Genomic DNA, 6,843 nt, shown 5'->3' with positions numbered 1-6,843 from the left:
CATTTCAATTTCGAACTCTGCGAGAGGTACAATTCTATCTCCATCTTCTTCAATGGTAGTATTATGCCAAAGGGAAATTGGACCTTAAGGGCAGGCCCTTTCCCTGCTGTAGATCTTATTAAGTACGTCCCTCCATAATACAACCCAGCTTGACTCTCCGAGACCACACCCCTTCATAGAAACAGACCTGTCAATCACAGCTCCTGGTAAGGCTCTGACGTGGTCAACTATGGCATGACTGACACCTCGTAGGATGTGTGGAGGCTCCAAGGGAGTATATAGAAATGCTGGTGTACCACCAGGAGAAATTCTTTTCCACATCACTGCTCAGCCAGAGTGTTGTGTGTGCATGTTTTAAGTTGCTGAGGTCTGAAGGCTGCTATTTGCCACACAAAGCAGTTTCAGTGGAGAGAAGCAAGGCTGGATGTTGACCATTATATATTTAGAGTCATAGTATGCAGATACGCAATCCTGCGCACCATCCTGTGGAACAGATACAACGCTTCAGTAGTTTCCAAACTCTCTCAGTGGACACACATTTCCAAAGTAATTTTCCTTGCAACCCAAAATTATTGTTGCAGACTACTGTGCAGGCCGGTCTAATCTTTCCAGCCTTTAGAGGAGTAAATCAGCAGCAGATAAAAAAAGTTTAATTCGGCCTTCCTGACGGAGCAGGACCTCAGGAAAGTTTGGCAGCATAAAGGCAGCAATTTAAACTTTTGTTATTAAACTTTTATTTCAGAATGTTGTCAGAACACATATTGATCTTCCTGCAACATTTCTTTAGGATCTGGCCCACACTGAGGATTAAAGAGACTGTAAGACTTTTGAAATATGGTATGATTTATTTATTTTGTATAGGAGGTTGTTTACAGTTTCTATTATGTCTAATTAATGGATTGGGGAATACGGCATGGCTTTTTTGAAATTGATTGACTTGTATAGAGGCTCACACCTCACTGTGTGCATTCTCAAAATTAGAATGTTTTGAAATATGGAACATAAATACAGTACATTATCCATATATGGAGATGAACATACATTTAATAATATTTCTGCTATGTGTTGTTGAATAATATATTTGTAGTATATTGCAAAATATTCTAATTATTGCCAATTTTCTTACTGGTATTTTGTAAAAAGTATCAATGTTTGTATTTTGCATATTGATTTTTGACAAATGACAATATATTGCAAAATACTATATATGTATATCTATATCTTTTTTATAGATACTATATATTTAGATATATATTTAAAGGTTCACTTTGTATTTTCACTCTAATTTTTCAATATATATTCTTTCTGTACTGTCTAGCCAAGCATCTAGGTAGCAGAGAATCTGAATTTTGGATGTTTGTGCTTGTTATAGAGGAACAAAACAGTCAGTTCAGTCAATTGGGTGTTTTTTTGACACCAAGAGTATGGCGATCTGCAGGGACAAAGTCGTAGACAACACAGTTGTTCAAGTTTTATTGTCTCAAAAAGTTTTCAGCCAGTGTGGCAGGTGATACAGACGAACTGTAACAGCATTTGGTTCTTGGTGGGTGGCGACATCAGACTTTTGGTGACAGTATGCTACAAATAGATGCAGTAATGATGCTTAAACTGTTGTTAATATCTGAATTTACAGTGATGTTGGGTCCTGTTAATAGTTTCAGCTCCGATAGGCCCAACAGCACTGCAAAGCAGATGGAAAAAAATAGCTGTCACGCAAGGGCCTATAGCTTTTCGTCTGCATCTGTTCCAGGGTCCTGCTCAGGAGACGGCCAGCTGTGGAGGCCGTGTGAGAAGTTGAAAGGAAACTTCAGCTGCCCTGCGAATCTCACACCATTACTCAGGATGAATCAAAAGAGGAACACTTTGGTCGAACAAAAGGAAAGCAAGAGAGGAAGAGAGAGTGAACGAAAAAGTGAAACCAGCTGTCTAGAAGTGCCTCATCTTTACATCGGTGCAGTGGCGCATGCTCATAACTGTGTTCAAGTTTGGCCACAATCAAACGCTCAATTTGCCTTTACAGGAATATCAGAGATGTTCTGCCAAGGTCGTTTTTTTTTAAGCGGAGGGGGGATGAGTTAGACTGCCCTCTTGTATTTGTGCCTTTAAAATATATGAGGTGTAGCTAGTGCAGACAACAAAGGCTCCCTCTAATTCTTTCCTTTCCCGAGGGGTTAGAGAACACACTGCACCCACATCAAGCCTCCAGACGTACCCCCACCATGCTATACAGGTGCAACTTTAAAGGAGCTCTCATTGAAGGCAGGTTGGACGCCTGCAGTTAAAAATAAAATCCCTTCTACGTCTTTCTCCCCTCATGTTTTTTCCACATCTTTTCCCAGCACTCTTTTCTCGCATGTGTTCATTTTAAAGTCAGGGAAATCTTTTGTTCCATCTGATGCCAGGGCATTATGACTCTGACTTTTGCACTCTGTACTATTGGTTGCATATCATGATGATGACTGAGGAATGAAGCTCTCTGTATGCAGGAGCTCTAACTTTGTAGGAGTTACAGATTTTCTTTAAATCATAGAAAGCAGGTTGAATGTGAAGAGAGAACAAAAATAATTGGTCAAAGTATACGTGTATCAGAATCAGAAATACTTTATTGATCCATGAGGGTAAACTCTTTCATTACAGGGGGATCAATAAAGTATTTCTGATTCTGATACACGTATACTTTGACCAATTATTTTTGTTCTCTCTTCAGACGTGTAGACGTGCACCAAGAGACATCAATCAAACCACAGCTCTGGAACGCTACTTCCAATTCCACTAAACAAGGAGACAATAAAAAACATTCATCAAGGAATAACTTTGGATTCACAATCAAATATTTTAGAAACTCCTGGACATCAAGCTTCAGGAACGACCTTAACCCTGCAGAGAGCAAATTTAAATGCTTAAAAACGTAATATGTCAGTAACAGCCCACAGACCCACTGTCATGGACAGGAGGGCAGAGAGAGAACATTTTGCTTCACAAAAGGTTTTTCATGAATGAACTTCAGCTACAGATGAAGGCTCTGAAGAGCTGAAACACTAAACAGAGACACAAATTACCTCTGTCTTCCCCTGCAAGTGCTTCCCAGCTTCCCCTCATGTATGTGGTATTCTTTGGACTTTGTGACTTTCTGTCTGCTATCTACGATTCAAGTGTCAGATAGCAAAGTTGTCAGGATGCCATTAAAACGGCAATAAATCATCCTGATTAGATGAAATTGTAACTCATCATCCTAAAGGTTGCTGGTCTTCTCTGACTCTGAACCAGACAATTGATCTAGTATTGACCTAAATAGGTCTATAAAACATGTAAGGGCATCTTGCATCCTGAGGAAGAACACCTCATAAGAGTTTACAGCCCCTAAAAGCGAACAACAAACTTGCAGAGGTCATGGATTGAACTATATTGTTGAGTTTGGCTTTCAAATCTGTGACTATTTGTAGTTTTTAGTCCAAAAAGATAACTTCCTGAGGAAGGCAAGTGTGCCTATACACGTTTATGTATTTTTTATAATTTACTAGCCCATATTTATTAAAAGCTTTTTGTTTTAAATCATCCACTTGAGTGCTTGGAGTCAAGTCAATTCAAGTCAATTTTATTTATATAGCCCAATATTACAAATCACAAATTTCACCAGTGCATATAGTTCTCTTTTTAAGGACACATCATGTCCTAAACAAGCAGAAGGAATACAAGACATCTTTATACTGTACCTTCTTCAAAAAGACAGAAGATCACCAAGACCAACAACTAAATAAGACAAAAAAAACAAAACAGGATAGAGTAAATATAGTAAAAAAAAATATTTTTAATTTTTAAAATAATCAGATTAAATTCACTGCAAGAGAAGACCACCCATGCCTCATGCTGAATTTAATAATTTTGCAATTCATCATTTTCCATACTGGAAGCACAGTGAAAAAGGAAAGAAAACTAGCCTTGAATGTTAATGAGACAGGCTAATCAACAGTCACCTATTATTCAAGCAAAGGTCGCGCTCCCTGCAGAGGAAGTGCACCGCTATCATCAATCTGGTCAGAAGGGCCTGCATGAGAAAGGAGCTGGAGGTCGTGGGCGGGGTTAAAAGTTTAGTGCACTGTAGGTGCCAAACAGTACATTCAATACCTTCACACCCCACCACTGCTATCTACATTTCAATGGATCCTACATGTTGACTTGGTATGTTCCACTTCCACAGAGGCCTATTGTAGCTTCGGTGTCATTTATCATTTCTTCTTTGTCATCCCACTTTTTCCTTCCCTTCCTCAGTTTTGACCAAGTTGGCGGTCTGATTCAGGAGGGAGGGAGGTCTGCTGGGAGTGGGGGCGGGGGGAAGACACATTGAGTTTGCCAAGTCAGGCAGAACGATCGACAGGAAGCCAGGCAGGAAGGAAGACGAGCCTCTCCCCATGAAGTGCCATTGTTTATGTGACGTGACTTGAAGCAGCCAAAAGTGACTGGTGGTGGGCTCCTCTGCTGCTCTGACCCACTTCTCAGAGTGGCACAAAACACTCAGCCTGCAGATGGAAAATACAAAAGAGGAGCACAGTTTTTTTTTTCAAAAAGTGCAATACAAACTTTAGTCCAATCATAAAGAGTTGGGTAAACCCAGAGGAATATAGAAGTTGTTTCCAACTTTACAGGCCCATATATATTTGAAGTGTACTGTACATCACAGTGTGTTTTGCCAAACTATTTAAAAACAATTGTCATCCTCCTTTTTTCACAAACATATATGAAGCATATGTTTTCTAAAAATGTTTTAAATTATTTTTAACTTTGAAAGAACTTTGCATGACTTTGGGTTCATGTCCCATGTCCAAGGTGTGGTTGTAGTTAGGCTACTGAAACATTTAGTTAAGGTTTGAGAAAGAGATATAGATATATTAATTACACATTTCATCATTATGTTGATAATAAACATAATACCTTGCAGCATTAAGTTTCCTACAAAATCCATTGCAAAGTAGTTGCATGCATATATGACCAGTTTGCTATGTAACATACTACTAAAGTCTACAGATATATAATAGCTATAATATAGCCTTTTGGCCAAATTTGGCACATTTGCAGTAATGTTAAATATGGTAAAGTTAGGTTAACTTTACTTAAGCACTACTTAAAAAGTACTTTACAGATGGGAGTAAACAAAAAAAAACAGATGCAAAGTATTAATGTGTTTTCCCTGTTAAATAAACCAATAAGTACATTTGCCTTTGTTTTAATATTACCCTTAAAAACCCCATGAAATGGAGACTCCAACTTCAAGGAAAAGTGTCACCCTGCACAAGTAAGCATAAACAACCAATAAAGCATCACAAATGTTTAAGAAGTCAGCTTATCCTTCCCCGTGTTATGTCCCGCCCCTAACATCCTGTTTAATCAGGAAATACATCACATTCAGGAAGTAAGATTCTTCCAAAACTGGTACTTAACTGGAAATTTAAATGCCATCAAACATTTTCATCCCACGTTCACCCTGCAGGTAATACAAAGTCCACTTGTTTCCTGTAGAGTCAAGTAGTGACGGACATTATTAAGTTTATGTGAACTCAACAAACTTCGCCACTGAGAATAGTGGTTTTTATCTATCAACAGCCAACCTAATTTGGGGGCTTTGTTTTCCCAGTGAAGTGTTTTTAGTTTCATGAGTAACAGTTACACCTGTTAACAATTTCAAAATGGACAAGAAATTGATTCCAGACATTTAAAGATTCCAAGTTCTTTTAAACATCTCAGAGACAGTTTGGAGAGTGATTTCACCAGTGGAATTGCAAGTAAGCTCTAAAATCATTTTAATAATTTGTTAGATATGTGTGATGGTTTTGATTTTGTTTATTTTTTGGGTGGAAAGCTACTGAGTTTGAGCTGTCTCGCTGTTCCTTAGAATTAAGTAACTTTATGAAAAGAAAGTTAAAGTACGGACAGTGTTAATGTGGGATTGTTGTTTCTACATGCTTGTCTAAAATTGGCCCTTTATTGGTTATGTGTTTACTGATGGGGGCAGAGCACATGAATCCACATTGACATTGTAACAACTTTAATGTAAAGGTACCATGGTTTGCTAAACATCTAATTTTGTACCTGCTGTCCCAACTAAAAACAGACAAAACAAAAGAAACAATCATTTAACAACAGAAATAAGAATAAAATCCAGTGTCTGCCTGTTCTGACTGTCTTTCCTTTGCAGGTTTGGGGAGGGTGAGACAGTTCACCTGGACTACAGGGAGAAAGATGAACTCGTCTGGTCTCCATCTGCTCACCAGTCCACCTTTGGAACGTGCAAGCTCTTGGCCTCATCCTCCCTGACAGAAGATCACAGATCACATTACCTCCTGATCAAGCAGACGCTTGGATCCATACCCCATCCCACAGGTAGGCCTTCCAACAGACAAGCTGGTAGAAAGGCCGTTGCTTTTATTGAGAGCCAACCAATGGCAGCGCAGAGATGTGATCCAGCGCTCAAATGGGGCCAACCTGTGTTTTGTGGTGTTTGTTGAGGTAATGTTGAGTGGGGATAGCGTGACAGTATTCAGTCTGCATATAGCTCCGGAGCTGAGTTTAGTTTTCAATGTTGTGGCTGTTCTTTTAGTGTAGACAGGTTGTTTTGCACTTGTATATGAAGCTAGTTCTATTGTATCTGCTTATTTCAGAGTACTTGGTTTACAGGTGGTATTGAAGCTGGTAAAGATGAATGTAGTGGGCATGAATCTCGTGCAATCATGCAGCAGTATTATTAAACTTCTCCCAATGTGTGGGAAAATCTGAAGTTAGGGATTGAGAATGTATTAGAGGTTTAAAGGGTCTGTTCACCAAAATATAAATCATTTTCTCAGCTTTCAT

At 38.9% G+C, this 6,843-nt stretch overlaps 1 long non-coding RNA gene across 1 annotated transcript; it reads right to left on the bottom strand.

Annotated features, from left to right (window-relative positions):
- Positions 1–3,788: 3,788 nt before the first annotated feature.
- On the bottom strand, positions 3,789–6,349 carry LOC122880128. The gene is made up of 2 exons (XR_006378832.1): positions 6,216–6,349; positions 3,789–4,517 (listed from the first exon to the last, which is right to left on the bottom strand). It is a non-coding gene; the product is annotated as an uncharacterized LOC122880128 (long non-coding RNA).
- Between the last annotated feature and the right edge of the window lie 494 nt (positions 6,350–6,843).

Source organism: Siniperca chuatsi, linkage group LG8 (genome assembly GCF_020085105.1).
Source record: "Siniperca chuatsi isolate FFG_IHB_CAS linkage group LG8, ASM2008510v1, whole genome shotgun sequence".
In the NCBI taxonomy this organism is placed as follows: domain Eukaryota; kingdom Metazoa; phylum Chordata; class Actinopteri; order Centrarchiformes; family Sinipercidae; genus Siniperca; species Siniperca chuatsi.
Note: the sequence above shows the minus strand (reverse complement) of the source record. Positions and strands in the feature narration are given on the sequence as shown.